The 15,682-nt window shown below is 59.3% G+C and overlaps 2 long non-coding RNA genes across 2 annotated transcripts; one reads left to right on the top strand and one right to left on the bottom strand.

Moving 5' to 3' along the window:
- Nucleotides 1-204: 204 nt before the first annotated feature.
- Nucleotides 205-2,967, bottom strand: LOC144287226 (uncharacterized). The gene is made up of 2 exons (XR_013355091.1): nucleotides 2,235-2,967; nucleotides 205-2,083 (listed from the first exon to the last, which is right to left on the bottom strand). It is a non-coding gene; the product is annotated as an uncharacterized LOC144287226 (long non-coding RNA).
- Nucleotides 2,968-3,061: 94 nt separating this feature from the next.
- Nucleotides 3,062-4,773, top strand: LOC144285418 (uncharacterized). Its single transcript, XR_013353691.1, has 2 exons — nucleotides 3,062-3,542; nucleotides 3,664-4,773. It is a non-coding gene; the product is annotated as an uncharacterized LOC144285418 (long non-coding RNA).
- Nucleotides 4,774-15,682: the final 10,909 nt, after the last annotated feature.

The raw sequence follows: 15,682 nt of genomic DNA, 5'->3' as shown, positions 1-15,682 counted from the left end.
CGGGGCTGTGTGAGGCCAGAGCCCAGCCCTGTTCTCCAGCCCTAGGGCACTTGGAGGCCCTTCCAGAAGCCACTTCCCATGTGTTTGCTCATCTCACAGTAATGCATGTGCAGTGTCTATAATTCAGAAATTAGGGGCCGGTAACCCGACCCTCGGAGGGGGCGCGGTCCTAGCTGGCGCACAGTGTATTCTTTTTTCTGTGGATAATTAGAATTTTTTTTTTAAATTTTTTTACAGTGAGGGCACCCGGGGGCTCAGCGGTGGAGCGTCTGCTTCCGGCTCAGGGTGTGACCCAGGGTCCCGGATCGAGTCCCGCATCAGGGTCCCCGCAGGGAGCCTGCTCCTCCCTCCGCCTGGGTCTCCTCCTCTCTCCGTGGGCCTCAGGAATAAGTAGATTAAAAAAAAAAAAAAAAAAGCTGCCGGGTGAATTGCAGTGGTTTTGCAACAGCCTCCCCCGGCGGTGGCCAACGGGCCTCACCGTCTCTTCTGTGCTTAATGAAGAACATTCTTTGTGGTTCAAGTCGGCTCTACTTCGGTTTAATCTGCTGATGTGAGGCGAGCGTGAGCGGACTGTAGGGCGCGCAGCGGGGCGTCGGGCCCTCGGCACCGGCAGGGCCGCACCGGCTCAGCCCGGGACTGAGGAGCCCCTGCTGCTGGGAGCAGCGCCCAGCCCCGCGGCGACGCTCAGGTCATCCCAGTAGCCTCGCGGTCCGCGGACCCGCAGCTGGGCCTGCAGGGGCACCGGAGGGGACACCGCCAGGCACGCAGAGGCAGCTGGGCCACCCTTCTCGCCGGGACCCAGCTCCTTGGGTGGGCTCCTGAGGTCCTGTCGCAGGCTGCGCTCTGCCGGGCCGCCAAGGGGATGCGCGGCACCGTGCCCACCGCTTGCCCCCGGCAGAAGCTGCGCGGAGGAGGGGGGCCTGGGCCTGACAGCCCCCCGCGGCCCTGCGGATCCTCCTCACGAGCCCCTGTCCCCGCCGTGCTTGGCGCGTTGTGTCTAAAGATCCGCAACTGGAGAAAACGAGCCACACACCAGCAGCGCTGAGTCAAACCACCTGCGTTCAGGTGGCGAAGGACACTGGAGACTGCCGCGTGCCGGGGGCACCCCCTGGCGGTCGTCCTGGCGGGTGGCGTCCCCAGCCTCGTGCCTGCGGAGGAGCCCGGGCCAGCAGCCTGCCCTCAGGAAACCCCGGCCCCGCTCTGCCCTCTGCTCCGGCTTCTATTCGGATCTGTGAGGTCAGGACACCTGACCCCTGGACTCGGGGTCCGGGGTCCCCTCTGGCAGAGCCCCTGGCTGCTGGGCTGGGGAGACAGGAGGCCTGCCCAAGCCTCCCCAGCCAGCTCCCTCGTCCCCCAGCCCGTGCCGCTCTCCGCCCCGAGACCTGCCGCGAGTGTGCACCGGTGAGCGTGGGAGCACACGTGAGCGCGCTGTGAGTGTGCCCTGTGCCCATATACCTGTGAGTGTGCGCGGGGGTGTGCACATCCTCCCGGGCCCGGAGCAGCTTTCTCGGTTCCGAGCCGTGTCCCTGCCAGGCCACCTCTGGAGGAAGAGCCAACTAAGGACCACAGGACCGTGGGCCGGGGACGGCCTGGCCGCAAACACAGCGCCGCAACGTCAGGGCTGAGACCCAGGTGTTGGCAAAGGTCACCGTTGCAGGGGACGACATGGGACACTGATACTTCCTGCTGGTTCTGAAATGAGCTTAAACTACAAGGCGACCAAAGAGCCACAGGTTCCCGTGCTGCCCGCAGGGCAGGCGGGGCCGAGCCGCCAAGAGGCAGGAACCAGCCGTGGAGGTGACCGGTGCCACCTTCCCTCACAGACGGAAACCCCGGGCGCAGGCACCAGGCCCCGGGGCGACATGAGCGCCACCCCCGCGCGTCATCTCAGGCCCTGGCCCGGTCTCCCCCTGTGATGACGGAGGCTCTCCAGTAAACAGCATGCTCCCCACCCCCTTGTCACAAAATTCCAGGGTTGGAGGTGAAGCGCCTCGTTGAGCTTCCTTTTGTTAATACTTTCTCCCTCCTGCTATTGGTTTTTACCTTTAGGTATTCTGCCGGCCCGGCCCACGGTAGCAGTACCCTATAAATTGTGCATATGAAACGCAAAGCTACATGTAAATGCCAGATTAAAAACAATCAAGTTTTTCTGTCCGCTTTGACTTAACGAGTGGGATGTTGATTATAAAGTTTTTTTTTCTTTAACCAAAACAGTAAACAACGGTTTCTAGTACCTTTCCCCCATGCATTTGTGGCTTCCTTGTGGCTCCTTCGTTCCACCCCCAAACTTGCTGTAATGTACAAATAATCTGAATAAAACAATGGGCTTGGTCTTACTAGGAAAGAAAAAAAAAAAGGCACGGAGGGATTCCGGAACGCCAAGAAGGGCACGGGCATTGCTGCACGAACAGCAGGCCTGGCCGCCGCTGTGAAAGCTACGGGGAGGGTGTGACCCACATCTGAGTAGTGGTGCAGGGCCTGGGGCCACGGCGCTTGTCTGCCATCAGGGGACTGACCATGGGGGGCCTGGAGGTGACCTCCAGCACAGACAACACTCCTATCCCGCACAATGGCTTCCGCCCGAGGAAGGCTCGGAGGCTGTGATGGAAAGGAAGCCTGTCCCTGAACCTGCCCTCGAGTCTACCTCCAGCTGGACCTCGTAGAAGGCACCCTGTCAGAGCTGTCTCCAGTGGAGGGCTTGCTGGAGGCCTCTCAGGGAGTAAGGGGGAGCCTTGCCCCCTAGCGTGGCGGCCTTGCTTGTTCCTCCGACTGGAGACCAGTGTCCAGAAGGGACTCGAGAGGAGCTCCAGGACAGCTGCCACTTAGACTCCATAGCCAATAAGTGCTGCCTCTGCTCTGCAAAAATAAAAATATCTCTGCCACCTGAAAAAAAAAAAAAAAAAAAAAGCTTTGTAAAGCTGAAAAGGGCCCAGGGCTGCTCACTCCTCCTCTCCTCCTTCCTCTACGCACCCCCACCCCCCAGCAGGATGAGGTAATGGGGTTGTGATTATGACATCAGAGGCGGTTCAGTTGCTTGGGGGGGGGGCGGGGGAGGGTGGAGTATGGTGGTTGGTTACAGCTGGACCACTTTCCTTAAGACAGAAAGGGAGGGAGGAAGGAAACAGGCAGCTGCGTAAAAGATGTTGATAGCTTTGTATTTCCTCTTCAGGAAGAGGATGCCACCCTTTATTAGATTTCCACCACTACCACCACCTCCCACCTCAGCCAAAGTTTAAGTCTTTTTTGAGAAGACTGAATGTAGGGAGGAGGTTGGGGAACAGCTAAATGGTTACTGGCTCTTATGTAAATTTGAGGCTCAGCTATCAAAGAAGGTTTAGAAAAGCAGGCAGAAATGGGAAAAGAAGTTTTAAACAATGCCTTTGTGTTGTGATCTCTTTGTAGGGCAGTTTTAGATTTTTTATTTTAATCAATTGGGAAGTAGCAGTAATGCAAGTAATCTTTACTGTTACACTTAGCAACACGTCCCTTGAAAGACATATGCTTTCTCTAAATATTTTGTGCCTCATTCAAGTCTGGGACAGGTATGTAACTGTGATCAGCTAGAAAGTAGAACCAGTGGTGATCTTCCTCATAGAGCCAGGGAAAGGAGTAGGCAAGAGCTACCAAGTCTGCAAACTGGGCTCCCTTCTGGTCTTCATCCAGATTCACTGATGGTTCCATGGCCTGGAACCAGTCATCCAGGAGGTTATCCGTAGGTGTGGAACCCATTGCCTTTAAGAGATGCTCCATTCCCTGGCCCTCGGACCTCCTGCCCTTTTTTTTTTTACCCTATCCTTGCTGTAATTTCAAAGTCTCAGAGAATTTAATTAGAGGAATCCCAAGAGTAATTTAGATCTGTCTTGTGTTTCATTGGTCTTGCATTGGCACGGCTCAGGACATTCAGGATGTATTTGTGTCCCTCACCTTTTCTTCTGTCTGAGTCAGAGTCTTTTACTGTCCCATTTGGCCATAGTACAGGTCTGGAAATCTTTGAGCCTAGCCCCCAAGGACACATATGTACCACTGACCAGCCCCCATAACACAGACATTCTTTGGGTTCTCTTGTTGGCTGGAGTTATTTCACCATGTCTGAGAAGCTGCTGAAGTGACAGCTTCACCTGTGTCCCGGCTCTATCAGCTCTCACAGCTGTGGCAATGTGAGCGCCTGATGTAAATGCAGTCAAGGCCCTGGGAGGAATCCCTGTGTATAACCTAATTATTTTTCCCTCTTTATCTGCTCCGTCATCATCACCACTCCCCATATCCCCTGAGATCCACCCCTGTCAAAGTGCTTCCCTCTCCTTCCCATCCTCTTCTGTCATTTTTTTTATCTCTTCTCCCACCATGAAAATTTTTTTTCATATTTTTGGTCAGATAGAATTGGGAGGGTCCCACACTCCCCTATTCAATCTCCTTACCATCCCAAGCTCCCTTTTCATTTCTGGTCTTTATGAATATATTTATATGGACAGAATTAAGAAAAGCAAAATTGATTTCCCTTCTCTCACTTCCCCCATCTTGCCTCCCAAAACCCCAAAGAGTTAATACTTGGGCCTCCCCCCCCACCTCCCAGAACACTTGTATATTGTTTGTTTGAGGTTTGTGCCGCATTAATAGACAGTATTTAATTGCACATACAGATGTTTGCTGGGTATATTCACTGTAAATTTTATTTAATCTGATTTTTTGTTTGTTTGGGGGGTTATTTGGGGAGAGGTTGATTTTGTTTTTAAATATAAAAAAAAAAATCTGTCACTAGAAAAAAAAACAAAACTATAACCCAGGGTGACGGCCGTGGACCCACGGAGACAGGTGAGGTGCCGCGGCGCCAGATGGTCAGGGGCGACCGTGCGAAGGACTCGGAGTCTCGCTGAATTTCCATCTGGGGGGTGGGGGACCCAGAATGCTCAGACCCCGACCCCAGGCTTTGTCTCCTCCAGCCGGCAGACTGGCTGTCAGAGTGACTAAGTTCGGGAAAGCGGAGAAAAATGGGTTTTCTTCAAAGGGTATAAGAGCAGGCTGTGATGTGTCCCCGGGCCGGGCCTGCCGTGGAGGGGGTGACGTGCCCTGGGGCGGCCACCCCATTCCCACCCTTGCTTAAAGCCACGCCCTGCGTTCCCGACCCTGCAAGTGAGACTCTGGGGACAAGAGGGGGTCGCACGTCCTCGCGGGAACAGACGGAGGTGGGCAGGCCGCGAGCCGTGGCGGGCAGCAGGACACGGGCCGGAGACGTCGCCGGGCTCTGGCGGCTTCGTCGGCGGGGAAAATCAGTGAGACAAATGCTCTTAACATCAGATAAGCTGCGTGCAGATCCTTAGAGAAATCCAGTCTCGGGGAGGGCGGGGCCTGCGTGGGCTTCGAGGACTGAGGCCGACCCCTCTCCTCCGAGCTTCCGAAGGGCTGTGGGAGGGCGTGCAAGAGGCTGGGGTGCAGGGGACGAGAGGTGGCTTCGGGGTGGCTGGGCCAGCCTCAGGGCCACTCAGTATTTGTGTTTAAGCTTCAACTGCTCCAGGGGACGCCTGGGGGCTCAGCAGTTGAACGTCCACCTCTGGCTCAGGGCGTGACCCCGGGATCCTGGGATCGAGTCCCGCCTCGGGCTCCCCGCAGGGAGCCTGCTTCTCCCTCTGCCTGGGTCTCTGCTCCTCTCTGTGTCTCATGCATAAATAAAAAACATCTTTAAAAGAAAAAAAAATTAAAAAGCTTGAGCTGGTCCATAATAGAAGCTGTTTGGACCTCACCCCCCTGAGTCCTCTGCCTTGACCCCAGCTGCCCAGGGCAAGGACGGTGCTGTCTTGCAATCGCCTGGCATCTTGGGACCAAGTGACAGTGGTGACCAGCGCAGCATGCGCGGCCTCGGGGTCTCATGAGCTGTTTGTGGAGGGGACCGAGGGGCCCTCACCCTGACTGGCCGGTAGGTCGGGGTGGCCCCTACAGGCCCAGGTCCTGGCAGGAGTCCTGAGGCCTTGGGCACCAGCCGTCTTCCATCCTTCCAACCACTGGGCCCCAGAAGTAAAACAGAAATCCGGACCCCACTTCCCCCGGCAGAGACAGGATGGTGTGGATTGGGAAGTCAGTTCTAGCAGGAGAAAACCCAAGGAAACGTCCTTGGGGATCGCGCCCCTGTGCTGTGTCCGGGTGGTGACCCAGAAGCTCTGGCCACCCGCCAGGCCTTGAAGCTGGGCCCCTCCCCCTCTGTCTCCAGGCCCACCCGGCTCCCCAACTCCCCGACTCCCCGACTCCCCGCAGAGCCAGTCCTACCGCCTGAGCCCACCTCTTGGCCCCGTTTCTGGGGTTGCAGGTATGCAAGGTGTGGGCAGGTGCGGTTGCTCCCGCCGGCCGTCTGGTCCGCACGTCTCCGCGTCCACTCGGCGGGGGCTCATTTGAAAAATAAAAATTAGGGACACCTGGGGGGGCTCAGCGGTTTAGCGCCACCTTTGGCCCAGGACGTGATTCTGGAGTCCCGGGATCGAGTCCCATGTGGGGCTCCCTGCATGGAGCCTGCCTCTCCCTCTGCCTGTGTCTCTGGCTCTGTCTCTCTGTGTCTCTCATGAATAAATAAATAAAATCTTTAAAAAAATAAAATAAGGCAAAAAGCATTTATAAAAAAGAAAAAGAAAAAGAAAAATTACTCTGACATTTATACACGGAAGCTGTCAGGGGATTTACTCATAGTTTGGTGGCAGGAAGGCGGCGGTGGCCCTGAGCTCCGGCGCGTCCCGCGGGAGCGTTCGGGTGTCCCGGTGAGCACGTCAGCCGCGCGGTGAATGTCCACATGCATGTGCACAGGGTGCGGCCTGTGTGCGCGGGTGTGCGTGGGGAGGCTGGGCCCGCGGGGCTGGGGCTCTGCGGCTCGGGGCGGAGGGCCTGAGGAGCCGGCCCCCCGGCCCACCCTTCCTGCCGTCTTCTCAGGTCAGGAGCTTCCACCCTTTCCTGTCGCATTCAGAGCCCCTTCCGTGGGTGACGGGCGTCCCACCCCCGGGTCCGGCCCGCTCACTCGCACCTCTGCACACTCACGCCTGGCACGCCGCGCGGCCAGGATGGGTGAAGGGCAGGGGGCCTCACCCACAGGAGGACGTCACCCGCCCCTGCCCAGGTCTCGGGCTTCCTCCAAGCTGCCTGTGCTCTGGCCCCGTCTGCCCACCAACCTCGCCTAGGAGGGGCCCCGCCTCACCCCGAGTCTGGCCTGGCGCCGGGCGGCGGGGGCTCCGTGGGCTCCGTGGGCTCCGTGGGCCCCGGGGGTCAAGCCCACCTGCTTGTCCGTCAAACATCTTGGCCGCTTCAGACCCTTTGCTTTTACTTAAGAATTTTATAACCAAATTTTCTACTTTTATTAAAAACTCTCAGGAATGACTGAGTTTCACTGATTTCAGGATGATGGGTATCTTTGGGTCCCACCCTCACACAGGGGTCTGGGAAATGGCATCGCCCTGTGGTGTCCACGAAGAGGACACAGACGCTGGGGCCCGGCTGGGCAGCTCTGCCAAGTGCGGCTGCATCCGGAAGCCTCCGAGACGTGGGCCAAGGCTCCGAGAAACTGCCTGGGGGCCCTTCGTGAGGACCAACAGGCTGACACGCAAAGCCTGGCTGCTCAAACCTGGCCTGGCACCGTCACCCGTGCACAGCGGCCTGTGTGACAAGGGACCCACGGAGCCCCATGTGGCCAGGGCCCGGCAAGCGGACAGCTGGGAGCTGGTGGGGACGAGACAACGAGGGAGGGAAGGGACAGCAGAGGGCCGAGGGGGAGGCTGTAGGCTTGTTCTCCGGCCCCCAGGAGCCAACCCGGTGCAGCCAATGTCCAGAGGGCGCACACGCCTGTCACCTCCCTGGGAGGAGGTGGTCGGCCGCCCCGCTTGGGCTTCTGTCCCGAAGTCGCCCTCGTGACTCGAGAAACAAGGAACTGGAAGCAGCGTGTCTGTCCTGGCTGGCTCGTGGTGAAGAAGGGGGACAGGCCACGGGGGAGGGCGCACCCCAGCTGCGCGGGGCCTCTCGGGTCTCCGGGAGAGCCGGCCACAGCGCTCAGCTCCCCACGCGGGATTCAGGCTGCCTTCATCAACGTGGGGCTGGAGGTGGACAAGAACATGTATTTTTCTTTGATTTCCTTCGCATCAAGGTCTGAAAAGGCCCAGAGGAACACAACGGACGAACGTGACCGCGTTCCTGCCCCCACCCGCCTGATCTCTGGTCCAAGCCCCATTCTGAAAACAATGAGTCTCCCCTGTGGCCCCTAATGCAACCTAGTTAGACGGCCCAGAGCCTGCAAGGTCCCCAGAGGCCCCCAAAGGTGGGCTGTGTCCCCCCTCCCGGTCCTGGAGGGACAGTCAGGAGGGCCGGGCAAGTCTGGGCCTGGCGTGCAGCTGAGAGGGGCCCGGGAGAGGTCAGTGGTTCCGGGGGAAGGCAAAGAGGTCCTTTCCTGAGGGGGTTTTGTCAACCTTAAAAATAAAACAGCCAGTTATCTACCAGCAAAATGAGTTTCTTCAGGAACATCAGAGAAAGTGCAATTCGGGACGTGCACATGAGGAGGAACTACAGGAAGTCTGAAGAGAAAGGGAAGGTCTGCTTGATTAAGTGTGAGGAGGAAATTGGGGACAGTTATTTGCTGGTGAAGAAGTGCTGGCCGTGGGCGGTGGTCAGTGCGTGGCTGTGGGGGGGGGGCAGGGGCAGGATGCTCCTGTTCCCCTTAAAAGTAGGAGCAGCACGTCATTGGTGAGAACGTCCTCCCCGTCCTGCTGGATGGGCAGCCGTCCGTCCATCCTGCCCTCAGCACCCCTGCGATCACCCCGCGCGGCCCGGCCCACGGCCCCTGGGAGCTTCAGCGGCTCTCGTCCCGTCCAGGGGAGGCCGCCCGGCTCGCTGGCCTCGGGGGGAAGCTGCCGCCCGTCCGCAGAGACATAGACAGGGTCCGGTCGATGCCACAGGGAGCACGAAGCGTCTGGACCCAGGCAGCAGGGGACACGCGCACCCACCTGCACACTGTGACTGGTCCGGCAGGAGGGACGCCCAGGGGACGCTCCCCAGGGCGGCTTCAGGGCCCAGATGGCGCAGTCCCACAGGGAGGGGTCTCGGCCGGCCTGGGTCCCGGGCCCTGAGCAGCGAGGTCCCTGCCGAGGCCATGACACAGCTGCCCTCTGGGCAGAGGCCCCCGTGCCCCGCAGGTCTCCCCACACTGGGGCCTGCACCGTGAGCCTGCAGCTGCACACCTTGTCCCATCCTGGCTCGCCATGCTCTGTCCCCTGGTGCTGGGGGCCTGATCAGCGCAAGCCAGCCCCCAGGGCCGACACCCTGAGCCTGCGGACGCAGCTCTGCCGACAAGGGCCATGTGCAAAATGGGCTCCCCCCCCCGATGGTGGGACCCCCCCAACCACCTGCTCCCTGTTGTGGCCCCCACCTCACACCCAGCACCTGCGTCCTCCTGCAGAGGATACAAATCCTACTGATTTAAGGAGCGAGGGTCACAGACATCCTGATGGACACACAGCCGTCTGTTGGACCAGCAGCCTTGGGCTCCCAGAAAGCTGTGGGGTCATTGGGGGCCATGTGACAGGCCAGTGGGACAGAGGGGATGGCACAAAACAGGTGGCCAAGCTGACTGTCCTCTGGGCACAACCGCTGAGGCGCCGCTCCCTTGGAACCCGCAAGGAAAGGCCTGACCCGGGAAAGGAGAGCAGTGCAGACGGCCCTGTGCCCACGGCCCTGCCACCCCTGACGGCCTCGCCCACCTCCCAGAGGCGTATCAGGGTGTGTGGGGCAGAAGGCTGGGCTCTCTGGGGCCAGTCGCTCTGCCCAAGGCCCTCCACCCATGGCCAGCTCGGCCTCCGAGAAGGGACGGCCTCCCCACCCAGGACCCCCGCTCCCCGCCCCGCATACCAGCCAGGGGGTCAGGGGCAGAGGATCCCCCATCCCAGTGACTCCTCCACCCTGGCCAAGCCTCTCCCTCGGAGCAAATCCTCGCGTCGCTCTGGGGACTATGAATCCGTCAAACCCTCCATCGGTGAACGGGCACGGCGCCCACACAGCACGCCAGGTGCTCAGAAAGTCCAGCAGCAAAATTGGAGCTAAGTGGCAGGCACCCCACAGGGAACGGGTTTGGAGGGAGACGCCCGTTAGGGCCCCACCTTGATGCAAGCAGAGATAGAAACCCTGATTGAGCCTGCACAGCCCCAGAAAGGCGCACGTCCTAATACGGGGCATTCAGTGTCGCGGGCGCTGCCAAGCACCTGTCACCACGGGCCCCTCGTTGCCTCGGACCAGACTCCGACCTGCCAGGCTCAAAGCGGTCATGTTGCCAACACATCCAAATATTTTCTAAATACTATAGATTGTCCTTTGTTAAAAGAGTTTCTGCTAGAAGTCTAGAAACAGCAATGTACAAATCCAGGTGACCATGTGATGAAACGAATTTCCTTATAATTTTTTTAAAAGATTTTATTTATTCATTCATGAGAGAGAGAGAGAGAGAGAGAGAGAGAGAGACAGGCAGAGGGAGAAGCAGGCTCTACGCAGGGAGCCCGACGCGGGACTCCAGGATCACACCCTGGGCCAAAGGGAGACGCTAAACCGCTGAGCCACCCAGGGATCCCCAAATTTCCTTATAATTATACGAAGGATGTCCTTATAGTCAGGCTAAAAAAATAAATCGCACAAATAAAAATCTGCTATGCACCCTCACCAAGAAGCACATTTAAACGGAAACATAGATAATGGTCACAAATATCAGATTCACTTAAAACGTAGCAGCGGGTATCACGGCAGCGGGGGGAGCCGTGTGGTAGCCCCGAGGGTGAGCGCCCAAGGGGGCCCTGGGCTCTGCACCAACGGACCCCGACCCCCGACCGACGGGTCCCGAGAGTTCCCGACAAACACAACACACCAAATTCTGGGAAGGGCCCGTGTTTTATGGAGCAGACCTGACTCCGAATTCTCCAGAAAATATGCTTGCCTCTGTTAAGAGAGAAACGGAAGCAAAAATGATGAAGATTACGGGCCTTTACTGGGGCGCGGGGGATCCTCCGGGATGCAAGTGGGGGAGCGCAGACTCCGGGGTGATCAGAAACACATCCAGCTCACGCGGCGAAAGCGAGGGGTTTTCACGACCAAGAGGCAAGGCATCTTACGTGATTTAGAAGAAGAAAAGAAGAAAAACCCCTGTGGATCTGGGGACAAGGGCGGGGCCGCTTCTGACCGGCCAAATGGATCATTTATCAGGGGATCGCGAACACCCCCCTGGGGCTTGTTATCTTGCAGGCCCTGATTTCCCGTGGTTTCCTGCCCCGACTCACGCTGGCCCATCCGGGAGCTCATCATTCAGAAAGGAAAACCACGCCTGTCAGGTCCTGGGGTTGGTGCAGCCCCGTGCCTGGCGCCCACCTGGTGGGGGGCGGGACACAGGCTGCGGGAGGTCGCCCGCACATCGGCCTGCCCTGCCCACGGGGCAAGGGGCTGACAACCCACCGCGGAGCACCGAGTGTGAGCACTGAGTGTGTGGGGAGGGCAGGCGTTGTCCACCTGCAAAAGCGACACGGTGGGCAGGACGGAAGCGCCTGGGGGAGGGACGTGCAGGCCTGCGGCTGCCCTGCTGCCCACCCCCCACCTCCCAGCCACCACAGCCCACGATGCTGCCTCCGCTCCCTCAGCTCTGCCCTCCAGCCCTGTGGGACCTGCGACCGCCGGGAGCCCGGGGCACCCGAACCCGCCCGCGCGGCCCGGCCGGGGTCTGCCTGCGTGGCTCAGGGTGCCCTCACCACCTGCCTCAGCCTTCTGCTCGGAGCCCTCCCCCAGGGCCCTCCTGACCTTCTGGCCCTGGGGGCACTCCCTGGTCTGGACACCCGTCCCGGGCGCCTCAAGCCCAGTGGCCTCAGGCCTGTTTGACCCGGCCCTGAGCCAGGAGGGGAGCTTGGGGGTCAGGTACAGAACGAACGACCTGTGGGGTGGACAGACAGGGAAAGGCCAGGAGGTACTCCCTGGTTCCTGACATGTCCTGGAGCTGCGGGTTCACCCCATCAGGCCAAGGTGGTCAAATTGGGTGCCCGGACCCCGTGGCACCCAACTCCTATGTAAGGCTGAGTGAGCCTCCAAGGGGAGCCTAACGGGGCAGCAGGAGGGCCTCGTGGCCTGGGCGAGGCCAGGGAGGCACCCCTACCCGTCCGGGTGGCCTTGAGGGCCCGCGTCCCCCAGGAGAGAAGGTGCTGTGAGCCAGGCCCATGGCCCTCCCCTGAGGAAGGTAAGGACAGCCTTCAAGGACAAGCCCAGGGCATCCCAGCCTGTCCCGGGGAGGCCCAGTGGGCTTGGGGACGGAGGGAGGAGGTCAACAAACCACTCTCTGATGGAATAAAAATTACAGTTTCTTCTCTTTTAAAAAAAAAAAAATGTATCTATTTATTCATGACAGACACAGAGGGAGAGGCAGAGACACAGGCAGAGGGTGAAGCAGGCGCCCCGTGGGGAGCCCAATGAGGGACTCAATCCCAGGATCCCAGGGGTCACACCCTGAGCCAAAGGCAGACGCTCCACCGCTGAGCCCCCCAGACGTCCCTACAGTTTATTCTCAAAGAACGTGGTTCCCCCTGATTAAGTACATGTCAATTATAGAAATTTTAGAGGACTAAGAAAAGCTATAAAAAATTGCAAAAACCGGGCAGCCCGGGTGGCTCAGTGATTTAGTGCCGCCTTCAGCCCAGGGCGTGATCCTGGGGGCTTGGGATCGAGTCCCACGTTGGGCTCCCTGCATGGAGCCTGCCTCTCCCTCTCTCTCTGTCTCTCTGATGAATAAATAAATAAAATCTTTTAAAAAAAAAGATTAAAAAAAATTGCAAAAACCTGTAGTTCCCTGACTCAGACTTAATGTCTGACAGCATTTCATCCCTTTCTAGCTTTTCTGGAAGTACATGTTTGTGTGTTTTTATTTTTGTTTATTTATTCACTTACTGACTTATTTTTATGTGTGTGTGTTTTTAAAATGAAATTGGGCCAGGGCACCTGGGCGGTGCCGTCTGTCGAGCGTCTGACTCTTGATTTCCACTCAGGTCATGATCTCAGGATGCCGGGATCGAGTCCCACTGTCAGGCTCTGTGCTCAGTGAGGGGTCTGCTTAAGATTCTCTCTCTCCTCCCTCTGCCCCACATAAATAAATAAATAAATAAATAAATAAATAAATAAATAAATGAAATGAAATGAAATGAAATGAAATGAAATGAAATGGGGCCCACGCTGTCTGCACAGTCTGGGGTCTGGCCGCCTGGTGCCGCCAACCCCAGGCACCATCCGTGGGTACCCCGGCTCTGACGCTGCCCCCAGGTCCACATGCCTTTGTGTGGCGCTCTTGTAACCAACGTTGGGATCCTGTTTCTCCCCAGACCCTCGGATGGTCCAAGAGCTACCTCTACCGGTCAAGCCCATGGGTCGCTGGAGAAGTCTCCAGCCCCCGTCCCTTCCAGTGGTGTGCCCTGGGGCCCCCCTGGGGCCCCCCGCCTCCATGCAGCCCCTGGAGAAGGTCCATCTGTGTGGTCCCCAGCTACAGAGCTCCCCTTTGTCAGCACCGTGTCCAGAGAGCCTCCTGCCACCTCCCCTCTTCCCCCCGGGGCTCATGGAGGCCCCCCCCCGGGAAGGGCTGTGGCTCCAAAGGAGCTGTGGTCCCTCCTCCTGGCTCAGGGACCCCTGGGACACCGGCCCTGGCCCACCCTCTGGTTAGGTTGGGGTTGGAGCCTCCCCAGGGAAGTGTCCTGATACTGGAGTAATTCTAGGACTCAGGGGAAGGCAGCCTCAGGGAGAGGACGAGGTGCGTGTGGGGTTGTCCTGCCAGCGCCGGCCCGTCTGGAGCACCCGGACTGGCCCAGGGGCGGGCGAGCCGGGGCTCGGAGGGAAAGCACCACCCCGAAGTCTTGGACCGTGATGTGCTGGAAATCCCTCGCACTGGTCCCGCCGGATTTCCTGGGGTTGGTGTTCAGGCGGGGGTCCCTGGGCCACCCCTGCTCAGCCCTCGACAGCCACAAACAACGGATCTGAGGGAGGATGCGTATCGCGGAAACAGAGCGGTTAGAGCAGCGAACATTGAGGACAGCGCGGGATGCGATGCTGCCCGCGGGGCGCTGCCCGCAGGGTGGGGTCCTGAGGGGCCAGTGGCCCCAGTCCGCCTCCCCTGTGCTTGCCTGGGTCTGGGGGCACAGCTAGGCCAGGGCCCCATCCCCCTGCTTCCCCCGCACGGGCGGAGGCCAGGCTGCCTCGGGGTGCGCTGCCCTGGGCCGGTCTCCCCGGGGGCCTGTGCCTGCCCCCTGTGGCCCCCACGCCCCATGGCCACCCCAGGAGTGACGGGCGCGAGTGCTCACCGCCGCCGCCCCGGCTGGACCCAGTCTGGACAGGACGCCATGTGAGCTCAGAGGTGCTGGAACATGGGGCATCTTGCTACTTGGGGACCAGCCGGAGGCCAAGCAGGGGGCGACAGCTGGACGGGGCCGGGGCTCGGCCCTTCGTGCCCTGAGAGCAGCGGGGTTGACTGGACCTTCCCACGGAGGACGGAGCCCACAACCCCGTCACTGCTGCCGTCACTATGCCTGTAAGTACCAGAAGGTTCCCTCCCTCCAGGGGCCGCATCACAGGTGACGTGGGGCCGTCAACGTCCTGTAGTGGACACCGTGTCACAGCTCTGGGGAGAGAGCATTTTCATTTTTAAAGTCACCCAAAGGGGACGCCCGGGGGGCTCAGTCATTGAGCGCCTCCCTTCTGCCCAGGCCGTGACCCGGGGGCCCGGGATCGAGTCCCGCGTTGGGCTCCCTGCAGGGAGCCTGCTTCTCCCTCTGCCTGGGTCTCGGCCTCTCTCTGTGTCTCTCAGAAATAAATAAATACAATCTTATAAAATAAAATAAAATCACGCAGGGGAGGCAGGCCCGGGGTGGTGAGTGCGCCCCTTCTCCTCTGCACCCCTTCCAGGCAGAGCCGCCGCCGACTCCATTCCTGGTGACACCTCAGGAAAGTGGCAGCAAGGTGCCCGGGGAGGGTCCGTCCCCAGAAGGGAGGGACGTGGCGCACGAGGGTCTCGCCCCAGGTCCAGTGGGCTCAGCAGGGAGGGGGGGCACAGGGTCCAGCCCCGGCCAGAACTGGGCCGGGAGGCCCCCAAACTCCCGCAGTCATCCTTCACTCAGATGCCGCCACGCACGTCTGAGGAGCCCACAGGACCCGGGGAGGAGGGGTCGGCACCGTCGCCGAGCAACACGTGAGCCACTGTCCTGCAGCACCCAGGCGTCCCCTAAAGCAGCCACAAAATATTCCCCAAATTTAGTAAGAAATGTGAGCTGCTTATATAAATTATGTAATAGTCTGAAGAAAACAAAACAGCATTCAAATAAACAGAAAAGTATATCTCGGTCTTGGCTAGGAAGGATCGATATTAAAAATGTGATTCTTTTAGGGCGCCGGGGTTGGGGCAGTGCTCAGGTCATGACCCGGGTTCCCGGGACCCAGTCCTGGGCCGGGCTCCCTGCTCCGTGGAGTCAGCTTCTCCCTCTGCCCCCCTCACTGCTCCTGCTCTCCCCCTCTCTTTAACAAATGAAAAAAATCGGGATCCCTGGGTGGCGCAGAGGTTTAGCGCCTGCCTTTGGCCCAGGGCGCGATCCTGGAGACCCGGGATCGAATCCCACATCGGGCTCCCGGTGCATGGAGCCTGCTTCTCCCTCTGCCTGTGTCTCTGCCTCTC

This window comes from Canis aureus, chromosome 16, assembly GCF_053574225.1.
Source record: "Canis aureus isolate CA01 chromosome 16, VMU_Caureus_v.1.0, whole genome shotgun sequence".
In the NCBI taxonomy this organism is placed as follows: domain Eukaryota; kingdom Metazoa; phylum Chordata; class Mammalia; order Carnivora; family Canidae; genus Canis; species Canis aureus.
The sequence above is the reverse complement of the archived record's forward strand: the minus strand, read 5'-3'. Positions and strand labels throughout refer to the sequence as shown.